Consider the following 13,415-nt stretch of genomic DNA (forward strand, 5'->3'; position numbering starts at 1 on the left):
CTATTCTCTTCCTTTTCACGACTGCCCCTAAACCTTTAACATTGAGTGTTGATACCTTTATCTTTTTATCCATAATCACCCTTTTGAAATCTCTTCCGATCCCTTGTGCTCAGCAATTCAAACTTGCTTACATAAAAACACAAACTCCATACATAAAACCCACACCCTCCTACCCCGATCCCTCCTCCCCTACCTTCCCCCCCTCCCCACCCCCCCACTCTAATCCCCCCCCATATCCCCGTGAGTCTAATACTCCAGCCATCTACTTTAAAGGGGGAGGGGGGAGGCAGTGCTGTGCCTGGCCGGCAGGTCTCTATATTAGCATTTTTATTTGCAATTATCTCCAACATAATTAACAATTCTCTTACTCTCCAGATGTCCCAGCCTCATTCCCTCCCCCACCCACTCCAGCCCCATCTGCTTCCCCATCCAGACCCAGCCTCTTCAGCAAATCTTTACCTTGATCCAATGAGGTTACTCTGTATTCCCTCCTCCCATATGTAAATCTTAAGAAAACCGGGTAACCCCATGCATAAGGAATTTTATTCTTCATTAATGTTTCCGTTATTGGTTTAAGACTACGTCTCCAATTTAATGTGCGTTGAGAAAGATCATTATAAATTTGCACTGGTTTACCTTTACACTGTATCTGAACCTTAGATCTCAATTCTTTCATAATTTGCTCTTTTTTGTAATAGTTGCCAAATTTCACCAATATGTCTCTAGTCCCTTTGTAGTTTTTCCCCCCCACACGGTGGACTCGGTCCAGATCCGATCCATCTATTGGAATGTCAGGCGTCAGCTCCTTGAACCAGTTCACGATAATTTCTCTAAGATCTTCTCCTTGCGTCTCCTTCAGCTGCTTTATTCGAAGCGAAGATCTACGAGATTGATCTTCCAAGGCGATCAAACGCAATTCCCATTCTTTAAATTGTATATTAGTTGATTTTTCGAAAGCCTCTTGTTTCTTCTGGTCCAGATCCACTTTAGCCTCTATCTTTTTGATCTTATCCGAATTTTCCATCGTTTTATCCATAATAGTACGCATTTGTTTTCTGAATTCACTCATTTGCTGATCCATTTTTTTAAAAATAATCATGTTATTTTCTGCTATAATAGCCTTGATTTCCATTAAAGAGGGAGGGTTACTACCACTTTCTTTCCCCCCTTCTGCCATGTTTCCTTCTTTATTTGGTATTGTATCCAAAGAGACTGGGTCTATATCTTCCTCTTCCTGTTCAACTCCAGGGGCTGTACTTCCCAGGAAGGAGAGGTAAGCCAAATTATGATTTGAAGGTTTCTTTTTTTGTTTATTAAGCTTTTCCCAACTTTTGATCTTTTTTTTAACGTTGGGCATGGGTCCCTTCTGGGTAGGGCATAAATCTTAGAGTCCAACTCTCTTCCTTAACAACTTATGCTGGCTTCTCTATTATATAGCACTCACAGCTCCTTCTTCACGAGGAGGGGGGAAAAATCCAGTTCACAACAGCATTCACTAGAGGGGATCAGATTTAATCACTCAAAGTCTCTCACATCCCACATCTCCCTCACCGAATGCCAAATGCAGCTTTTTTTCACCCCTTCACCCCCCTTCTCGCCACGCCAATAAATCCAGTCAACCACTTTAACCTTAGAAAGCCAGCATTCCAATCGTTCCCATGTGAGATAAAGATGAGAGGTTATATCACAGATCAATGTCCAGCAAACATAAATTCCTTCTTTTTAAACTGCGTCAGTCAGCGTTTACTTTCACTTTCAATAGAGTTGCCGTTTAGACAGACATTGCATTAATCACAGTTCATCTCACCTCCCTTCTCCAAATCTCTCCACTTTCCCGGCTCCTGTTGGTTTTATAATCATTTTCTGTCAGTTGCTCAAAGATTTATGCCCATTAAAAGAGAGATAATTGCCTTTTCCGGCAAGCGCCGTTCAGAGCCTCAGAAGAAACCCGCCATCGCTCAGGCTGCCAAGCTCCGCCCCCCTCTCTCTCTCTCTCTCTCTGTTGTTTTGTATAGTGTTGAATGAAAGTATTGCAGTGGTTGTGCACTCCCAGAAGTCGCCAAAAGGGTTGACAAAGTTTGCTAGAAATTTAAAATTTAAATAATAATGACTGGACCAATAAACCCAATAATTTATTTTTGCTACAATAAGGGAAAGTTCTGTGAATACCTTTAAGAAACGTCTTTTCCCTATATGCTCATGGGTCTCATGGAAGCAGCTGGCTGGCCACTTTTAGCAAAAGGATGATGGAGTAGATGGACTGTAGTCTGAAGTGGCAGGGCTCTTCTTATCCAGGCACAGCTCAATTTTAGTAATCAGAAAAGACCTGAGTATTTCTATAGTTGTGTTTTTTGTTTGCTTTTCTTTGTAGAAATATTGTTTCTATTTTACTTCGACTACTGATCTTAACAAGCAAAGGTTAATAGTTGTTATAATAACACTACCTTAAAAGTCCCCCCCATCTTTGTTCCCTGAAAGAAAGCAACAGCAGTATATAGTATTTCCCAGTGCCTTTGGGGAAAATCTTGTCTTTCAATCAATGATCTCTAACTCCCACCCTTACATCAAAGGATCTGGAATAGCTTCATTACATTCCTTACCCCCCCCCACACACACAAATTCTGGCTTTTTTGATGACTTGATAAAATGAGGAAACTCTTCCCCCCTTTGCGGTTTTCAAAGGAACTGAAAATTGCATGTCAATCACAAATATCCTTGCTCTTGACTGCAGTAGTAAGGAGGCTCTTTAAATTTATTTTTTCATTCATACTAAATCAGGACTAAGCTCAGGACCGGCCCTACCATGAGGCAGTCAGGTGGCTGACTTTTGGTGTCATGAAAGGGCAGTTACCGTATTTCTTCGATTGTAAGACGCCATCTATTGTAAGACGCACACTAATTTCAGTACCACCAACAGCAAAAAGCACCCTAAGACACACTCGCGATTCTAAGACGCACCCCGTTTTTAGAGATGTTTATATGGGTGGGGAAAGTGTGTCTTAGAATTGAAGACATACGGTATTATTGCCTTTTTACTGCCAGGGAAGGGGATGAGGTACTTACGGGATTTTCTGCCTCAGGCGCCAAAATAGCTTGGGTACAATGCACCTTGATTTGGGAGGGAAGGCATTCACTGTTCTGCCTCAGGCAGCAAAATAACCTAGGCCAGCCCTGGTTAAGCTAAATGTGATGGTGACAGATATTTACATTAAAACACAGATCTGCCTTGATCACATTGAAAGATGGGGAACGGAGATCTGTTTTTCAACAGATAAAGGAATAGTGCAACACCACTGCCACCCCACGTGTTACTCCCAGATTTGTCCCCTCTCTCCTAGGTTAAACACTGATAGTATAAGTGTGCACAGCTGGGAGAAAAGTTCTCAGACAAAAAGCTTAATCCAGGTAAGCATCAAGCAGCAGAGACTTCTATACTCCTCTCGTTTTCTCCCCTTTTTAGTTCAAACAACTCCTGACCTCTCTTTAACATAATTTGGGACAATCCAAGTTTAAACTCACGGATCTGCTGCCATCGTATTTGGTTTGGCCCTAAGCAAACTTTACATCAGAATGCCAGGCACCCTTACCTAAAAGAAATTTAAAAGCTTGAGAAATGAATCAGTTTGCTGAGCTTTACGGTAAACAAACAAACAAAAAAGCAAAGAGAAACCTGCTTTCCTACTTTCCCGAACAAACCAATCAAATAGTAGAAAACTCAACAACGAAGTAAGAATATAACTAACCAAATAAAAGGAGGGTTGGGAAGGACGGTCCGTATGTGATGAAATAAGCAGTAGGTTAAAGATTAATATTCTGTGTTGAGAACAAAAGGATGTTCTATTGTGGCACTGTGCTTATTCCTCTGAATGTAAACATTGTTCTGAGAACCATTTTTTCTTTGCACGATCTTTAAAGGGTAATAAATTAGGCCTTGGACAGCCATACAAGCTGCTACTAGATGTGAATGTGAATGTGTCTGTAGAAAAGGCTGACTTTCAATCAAAGTCTATTGAAAGAATAGTTGGATTTTCTAAAGAAGCATGTTGTGCCTATTAACCAACTTACAAAAGGGGCTATTTTCTTGATTTATGTTTGGTTGCTATAGCGATCTTGCAATACAGACAGGCAGGTGAAGCTTCCATTTAGCAGTCCCACAGGCTTTCCCTAGCGGTACTCAGAAGGAACCCACAGCTACAGTAGGTAAAAATTCACTGCACAAACATGCCACATCTATCAGATATCCTAGCTCAACTTTAATCACCCCTGAAAATTTGCTGTGAATAAAGTGGAATTAATTCAGATCCTTGTACTTCAAACCTTTGCTATGCTTAACAACCCAATCACAAGACACAGTTTCAGGTCTAAGCACTCTTTGTCATAAATAAACTTTTATCTTCTCCCTGTCTAAAAGAATGTCTGACTAATCTGAAATAACAATACTGGAGAAAGTGTTATATTCAGTTAAGAAACTTTCTTTGGCACCTACAGCATGTTTTCAGAGAGAAGTTGATCTTCTGGAGGTATGTAGGAAAGCAGCAATGGCGACAAGGACAAGAGATGGAGAGAATTTGGAAATTACTGTGGATTCTCATACAGCTCCACAAACTTGTCTGAAAGTACACAGATAGAAGGCAGATGAGTAAAAAAGTGCATTGCAGGCATGGAGGAAAACTCCCATGCCCCTCACCATTAAAGGAAGTGAATTTCCAAAAGGGAATTTGCCCCTCACGCACATAGCAAAAAATGCCAATCCTAAATTACATGTATGGCAAATTATACCTGTAAGATAAGGACATTCATATCTAAGCAATCATATAAACATTGGTAATGGAACCATATCTTCTGGCTTATTCAAGATGGATGCTAAAGAGATCATTACCTCTAAGCCCCTACCCTGCACGTTGAAATTTGTTAACCCAAGCTCCCACTTGTCTAAACTAGGGCCTAATCTACACCAAGCAGGATATTGCACTATGAAAGTGGTATATGATATTTGTCAATGGGTCCCAACAGTTGTCAGTACACCACTTCAATATTGACCGCTATAAAGCAGTAGTGTGGCTCCTACCTTTTATATACCACTTTCATAGTGCAATATCCACCTTGGTGTAGATTACACCTGTGTCTCACTTTGATAACACCAAGTCAATGTAATGCAATCAAATAAGCTTATTTGATTTATCACAGACTCGATGATGATGTAAATGATGATGATATTACAATTTTAACTCTTTTATTTTGACAACAGCTCTGTAATGCAGGCTACTATTATTCCAATTAAAAACTGAGGCAATGACTGAGCGTACCATCCAATGAAGCTTCATGGGCAAACCAACATTTGAATCCAGGATTTTAAGATCCAAAGCTACTGGACCACAACAGACCACGTGGAAAGTGTGCCCGCAGCAGGATTTTGCTAAATGGAGCTCTGCTGCATTCCAATTTCTAAAATGTCATTACTGTTTGGAGAAAGCTGTGTATCAATTTGCATGGAAAGATATTTTGAAATGTTCCCATAGATTCCAATTTTCCTCATTAGCGGGAAATATTTGTTAGAAGTTTGATCAACTAAATATTAATGCGATAAAATAGCATGTTTACATTCTTTCTATTATTTTAAACTAGCAAAATGCCTGGTCATTTTGATGGGTAGGATGTGTGTGGAGGTGATGTTTTCATAATGGAAGGACTCCTAGGAGAAGCAGAGCATCTTGGAATGCTCTATGAACACAGCCAGATTTCGGGCCAGAACCCGCAGCACTGGCTGGGGTGGAAGCTTTTCTGGAAAGGAACCAGGCCTGACCAAATTGTGACAACTCCTGGTTCCCTCCAGTACATAGATGGAGATGTTGTTGCCTCCCTCTGCCTGTTTTCAGAGTTCTTGAAGCAAGCGAGGCAGAGGTCTATTGTAGCTGGGTCTCACCAGATGCCTACTTTGTATGCCTAGACCTCCAGCATAGTATAAAATATCTCATCATACTCCAGGGATATCACTGAGAAATGCTAAGGCTTCACACCCCATGCCCAAAAAGAATGGAAAGATAAAATGGAGTAAGTCATACCTACTGCTTTTCCACACTTCTAATTTTGCATCTAAGTGCTGAATCAAGTGATTACAAAAGGCCTGTGTGCTCTTGCTCTTACATAGAAATTACCAACAGTTTGGGTGCGTCGTTTTGCTGGGGTGGGGTCTGAAAACAAATAAATATATTTGTGGTATTGATCAGAGAGGTCAGGAGACAGAAAATCAAATAATGAACCCAAGGAATAGGCTAGTGACAGGCTAGTCCAGGAAAACCCTGTTGGTTCTCCTGGACCTCTCAGTGGCCTTCAATACCATCGACCATGGTATCCTTCTGGATAGGATGTCTGAGCTGGGAGTTGGAGGTACTGCGTTGCAGTGGTTCCGCTCCTACTTGGATGGCCGATTCCAGAAGGTGGTGCTGGGGGATTATTGCTCTGTGCCGTGGCTCCTAAGCCATGGGGTTCCACAGGGCTCTATCTTATCCCCTATTCTGTTTAACATATACATGAAGCTGCTGAGGGAGGTTATCCGGAGATGTGGACTGAGGTGTCATCAATATGCGGATGATACCCAGCTCTACCTTTCCTTTTCATCAAACCCAGGTGAGGCAGTGACTGTTCTGAACCAGTGCCTGGGCGCGGTAATGGACTGGATGAGGGCTAACAAACTGAGACTCAATCCAGACAAGACGGAGGTACTGTTAGCGGGTGGTTCATCTGTCCGGCGAGGTGATGTTTGCCCTGTCCTGGATGGGGTTGCACTCTCCCTAAAGGATCAGGTCCGTAGTTTGGGGGTGCTCTTGGATCCAGAACTGTCACTTGAGGCACAGGTGAACTCAGTGGCAAAGAGCACCTTTTATCAGCTTAGGTTGATATACCAACTACGCCCTTATCTGAACAGAGATAGCCTAGCTACAGTTATCCATGCTCTGATAACCTCTTGTTTGGATTACTGCAATGCGTTATACGTGGGGCTGCCTTTGAAAACGGTCCGGAAACTTCAGCTGGTACAAAACAGGGCAGCCCGTTTACTAACAGGGACTGGCCAGCGAGATCACATTACGCCAGTCCTTTTACAACTTCATTGGCTGCCAGTCCAGGTCCGGGCCCGATTCAAAGTGCTGGTATTGACATTTAAAGCCCTAAAAGGTTTTGGGCCAGGTTATTTGAAGGAACGCCTCCTCCCATATGTACCTGCCCGGACCTTAAGATCATCTACAGGGGCCCTTCTCCGTGAGCCCCTGCCAAAGGAAGTGAGGCAGGTGGCTACTAGGAGGACGGCTTTCTCCGCTGTGGCACCCGGTTGTGGAATGAGCTCCCCAGAGAGGTCCGCCTGGTGCCTACACTGTATTCCTTTCGTCGCCAGCTGAAGACCTTTTTATTTTCTCAGTATTTTAACAATTAATTTTAACTTAAATTTAAATTTTACTGTTTTAACTCTGTATTTTAATTTTATATCAATTTTGCTAGGTGGTTTTTGTCCTGGTTGTGCTTTTTATACTGTATTTTGTATTTGTGCTTTTAACCTGTTGGTTGTTTTATTATGGTTTTAATTTTTGTGAACCGCCCAGAGAGCTTCGGCTATTGGGCGGTATAAAAATGTAACAAATAAATAAATAAATAAATAGTGGGGGTGTTAAATTCAGGTAACAGTAACCCTATTCAGGCTTTCTGTTTGAAAATTTACAAGACATTCCTCCTCATGTGTTTAGTAAAATTACAAATGCAACGAATAACAAGAGCTAGTCAAGACCTGGAAATCAGCATCTATGGCATGAAGGCAGAGCTGTTGAGAGACATTCAAGGCAGCAGCAGAGCTAAGGTGAAGCAGCAAAACCAGTATCATCACCATGACTGGAACAAGGAAGAGGGTACAGCCTAAGGAAGGTAAGCAATAATAACCACAGAAACCATTACAGCACACTCATAGGATTACTTATTACTATAGCCCTATCCAGATGCTATTACCTGAATCCTTGGAGAATGGGGCCATACATGCTAGCCTCACCCCCAACATCCACATGTGCACTGGCTCCACCTCTGACTGTCCTATATTGTGCATGACCTTTACACATCAGCTTCTGGACACCAGTACTATCAGGAGAAATTGCAGAGTCCACTGAACATACTAAGAATTCCCCCTTCAGACCTATCCACTTGATGCAGGTAGGTTGAGGGGGGCACATGTGGGGATTCTGGGGGTGAGGTTAACATTCAAGGCTCCATTCCTCTATCCACAGGTTCAGGCAATAAGTGCTTGTATTGGGCTTAATTGTTCTGAATTTTCACGGATACAGGCCAAACATATAGGTCAGCAATAGATCCCTGGGTACAAATACTCATGAGTTCTTATATGGGGTCCTTGCTAACAAAAAGTATTTTTAAAAATTGGGGTAGCATTTCTGGAGATGACTTACAAAAACTGATCTGCTTCTGTAATGCAATTTATCAAATTATACTTACGCTCAAACATTTAGATCAGAAAAAAAAACAATTGAAAGTTGGAAGAAAAGTAATTACTCAAAGGATCCAACTGAGAATATGACCAAACCAAATTAAGTAAGGGGACAAGTGACACACCTGCCAATAGTATAATTTAACCAGCTACTCTAGACAGCAGGTGAGTTGACTAACTTGTGCAGTAATACCTGCTTAAGAGAGATCTGAATTTAGTTTCAATGATCTAGCTAACAGTTATTGGGCCAGGCACAAAGTGTCAGGAAAGGGCGGGATTAGTTCCTGTGGTTTGGAGTGGGGAGAAGGAACACAGATAGCTCTTTGTCAATGGCATAACATCTTTTATGAAGTGAGTTTCTTTGGTGGTCATGTGACCCAGAAATTCAGCATTATATACCTTTGACAACAATTACAACCTATTTCCTTCTCTTGAAGAAACAGCTGAAAAGCATGCTCCTATTTTGAGAGGAAGAGGATAATTGTGTTAATCATCGGAGGATTTGTTCTAATTTCCACTGAAAGCCAAGCAAATCTCATATTGTTTGAACATATGTCTTTGGGGGATGAGACCAGGAGCCATTGCAGAATGCCCACTGTGGAACTCAACTGATTATTACACAAATACAGCTTTAGCACCAGTGTGGTGATGAAGACAGGCTGTAAATTTGCCGCTTTGTCTACATGCAGGTTAATTATTCAACCAATGAGTTCAATCTGTTTTACATTACCCAGCACTTCCAAATAGGACTGATACGTTTCAAGGATTTATATTTCGTTTGAAATGACAAAACACCAATTTGAATTCTTGGCAACAAGAGCACTGAGAATGTAATACATCAGAGACTTGGAAAGAATAACACACAACTTTAGCTAAGGTGTTCAGTTCAAAAGATCTTGTAATGCCTCCCTGCAATTCTCACCAAATGTACCAACTCCTACTGAGAAAGATGTAAGCCATGAAATCTTCCCTACTGTCACTCTCTACATAGTGCTGATCAACTCCATGAAGCTCCTAGGATTTTATTTTGTTTCTAGAACATGGTATAGGTCACGGGTAGGCAGGCTTTTGGGGCACATTTGACAAACTGTCCTGGACACCACCACAAAATGGCTGTCATGGGGGGTGGGGGGGAGAAGTCACAAAGGACCAGTTATTTGCCCATCAGGCTAGGTACAAGGCAGAGGTTGGATCTGAGCCCCAACAAAAACTCCTTTGAACTCAGTTTTCAGTGAAACTTATTTCACAGAAGGGAAATTCTTCTTCAGTCCTCCCTTTCCCTCTCCCTTCACAGCAAGCCATGTTTCCCCCATCTCTTTTTCTTCCTCACTCTGGAACACCACCAACATAAGGTTGCAATCCTGTACACAATTACCTGGAAGTAAGTCCCATTAAACTCTATGGGACTTACTTCCTAGTAGCCACGAACAGGATTTGCACTATAAATGATTGACTGATTCTGAATGCTTGATCATTTTTCATAACCTCTGCCTATTACTATAGCTCATCCCTCTAGGCCTAATTTGAAGATCCTAACCTTCTGTGCAGCTTCAATATACCAATGAAACAGACAGGAAGACCAATGCACGATCACTAACAGATTTATTATTCTTCAACATGTCACTGTTAGCCTTCAATCTAATGAGTGCAGGTGTTGATGCGCTCCATCAGAAACATAATGCTTAGCATGACAGCAAGTCTGTTTTGTTAAATTCCCATTCCAGTAGCTGCTTTTAAGACCATGACCTAAACAGTCACCTTCACCAAGAAGCAGATTTAATTGTCCACCAGGGAGGGTATGACCACTCTTAAACCACACAAAAACACTGTTTTTAGGTCTGTACCTGCAACTTCAGAGAAGATCCAAAGCAGCCAAAAATCATACCACATTACAGTTCAGACCAGAGGACCCAAAACTGCTATCCAAGGCAGAGCTTTAAAGCTTCCAACAGCACCAGTATCACCACCAGCCTACTCAAAGAGATATTTTCTCACTCCAGGTGTTGAACTCAAGCAAAGTTCATGAGACTCCCAGCTGAGCACTGGTTGGGAAAATAATTTGGTCAGCCGAGTGCTTGTATCATTGCAATTGGGCTTCACAACACTCTCTGAGCATGCAAGCCTTGAGCATGTAAATGGATTTTTTTGAAAGTGAATAAACAAATACTAAGAGCCAAATACAAAATATTAACCATGTACAGATCCTACCTGTTCATAGGTGAAAGATCAGATGAACAGAGAGGTTTTTACCTGACCCCAGAATAGTTGTTTTAAATGGATATTGTCTGTTTTTATGCTTTTATATCAGTTTTTAATGTTCAGTTTTAATCTCTGTAAACCACCCAGAGTGCTTCAGCTATGGGGTGGTATATTAATAATAATACACTTAGCTGCCATGCATCTATTAATGGGCAAAAATTCCTTTCAAAACCAGGACATGACAGTACTTCTGTCCATGGCCAGATTTGCTCAAGTGTACAGAAGATATGTTGAATGATGAAGTAATGTCATTAATTTACTAATGTGCATATGGGATGCATAACGTTGCTGCTTCGTCCCTGTCAATTGCAGAGTCTGGAGCTAAACTTGACATTCTTGGTTATGTCAAGGCAGGTAGAATTTGGTCCTTGTGTGACATCTGCACCTTCATAAGAGCCGCATGATATTCCAACTGGAAGACTTAAAAACTATTCTATGAATACTTTTTTGAGAATACATACCACTAAATTCAGGAAAGAAGTAAAAATCCTAAACATGGCACTGGATCCCAACTGCTGCTAGCTTGTCCTAGAACAGACCGAGGCATTAGACCATAAACTATGGCATTTTTATACCTATGAAATTGTGGGAGAGTTGTCTTTTCACTTTTCAATATTCATTTGTTTTCTTTTTGTCTCCCATTATAGCAGCATAATTGAGCTCAAGGTAACCCCGCTTCTCAGCAAAGGGATAAGAAGAACTATTCCATTAAAATGTTAAACTTCAGAATGTTGCTAAATAGCTTTTGCTACAGCCCATGGAACATAAATGTTATCAACAGCCATTTGGTGGAGATATATTACCTTCCCAATCATAGGGTGCCTTAGTCTCATTCTAATAAAAAACCCAAACGCTCCAGATGAGCACATGCCATATGTCCACATACGTAACAGTCTATCCATAGCACACAACACAATAGGTGTAATATCATTTAAAATTATGTAATTATTCAATTAGGTTAATATAGTTGTATGACTTTATCCCTGACTTAAAGAACCAAGAAGCATATTAGTATAAATGCAAAATAACTGGGGCTGGGGGTGGGAATGTCAAAGCTTTTCAACTTGTAAGAAAAATAGTATTTCTGACATTCGTTAAGCAGCCATTACCGCTTGTGAAGGTTACTGGTCTGGTAACAATAGAAACTGAAGTCTTATGTTTATCTTCAGGCCAGGAGAGATGGAGGTAGCAGCAGTACATGCTTTCCTAGGCTGACCTGCTAATGACCTCAATCCAGGCCTGGAGGGACTAGTATCCCTTGGAGTCAGCGGATATTTAACTTTGATGCTAGTTCAACCTGGGGACGCCTTTCCAAGAAACTGCGAGGTCTCTTGCCTTCTTTCCCCAAAACCCTAAACATTAACACAGAAACTTGCTTAAATGAGTGTTACCCTCTGAAAATAGAACTCTTTAGCCATATTTTATTTCATAAAAAAATCAGGCGGGGGGGGGGATGGGTATCGGTGTGTCTGACCACCAAAATAGTTTATGCAAGTGACTAGCATTTCAGAGGAAGGGAAAAATCCCGCCCTAGTGGCAGTAACTATAAAGGTATGTACACTTTCTTGCTCACTGAACTGCTTTATGCTCATTTCAACTGTAGGTGATTAAGCAATGAACAGCATCAAACTGATGTTAATTTTCCGAAAAGTAATGCTGTTAACATTATTTATACAAAATGATTTCCAGATGCACCAAGTTCAGTTTATATACTGTTGCAGCAGGCAGATAACAGTGAGTACCATGGATTCTATTTATTTGATATACATTGGATGCTGCTTGGGAGCAACTGCATGAACGTTTTCTGGGTTTGGGGCTGTACGCCTTCAGCAGTACACTTGAAACCTGTGAACGACAGAGCAGGTCTCATCCCATGCTGATCCCCAGGATTTTATCCTGGTACTATTTCCTACAAAACTGGTTGTTTGCAAAGAACCAGGAGCACTAGGAAATTACATATGGCAGCCTTCCCCAACCTAGTCCCCTCCAGATGTTTTGGACCAACTCCCATCAGCCCCAGCCAGCATGGGCAATGGTCAGGAAGGCTGAGAATTGTAGCCCAAACCATCTGGAGGGCACCAGGTTTGTGATGGCTGTATATGGACATGCTCCAAGTTTTAGTATGCAATCCACCAAGGATGCAATCATTTTCTAAATAGTAAACGCATGATCCAGTCCATGCCCTACATATGCCATTGGGCATTCACAGGCCTTCCACACATGTAGTTCTAAGCATGCAGGAAGGAAGCTGACAGTGAACAAAGGAAATTTGGACTCTGAAGTGGACTGTACAGAAGTGGAGGAGCTGGTGGAATACTGGATAGTGCCCACTGTTTTACTTGGGTAGAAGGTGGACAATATGTGACCGTCCAGATGTTTTGGCCTACAGCTCACATCAGCCCTAGGCAGCATAAGCTAATGGTGAGGGATCACGGGAACTGCTGGCTAAACCATCTGGAGGGCCGCAAATTACCCATCCTTGTTGTAGGGGAAGACTTAAAAGCATGAATCAAGCATAGTCTACCACGGCTAGAACATATTTAAAACACCGCCAATTCTTTAAAAAAACTGATTTACAATTTAACATCTTTCTGCTGGTTCCTGATCCTCTCAAATATGTAGCTTCAAAAGGAGTCAGGGCTTCCTTGTTCCATATAACAAGGGTTCGGCCAATTTT

The sequence above is a fragment of the Elgaria multicarinata genome, chromosome 1, assembly GCF_023053635.1.
Source record: "Elgaria multicarinata webbii isolate HBS135686 ecotype San Diego chromosome 1, rElgMul1.1.pri, whole genome shotgun sequence".
Classification (NCBI taxonomy): domain Eukaryota; kingdom Metazoa; phylum Chordata; class Lepidosauria; order Squamata; family Anguidae; genus Elgaria; species Elgaria multicarinata.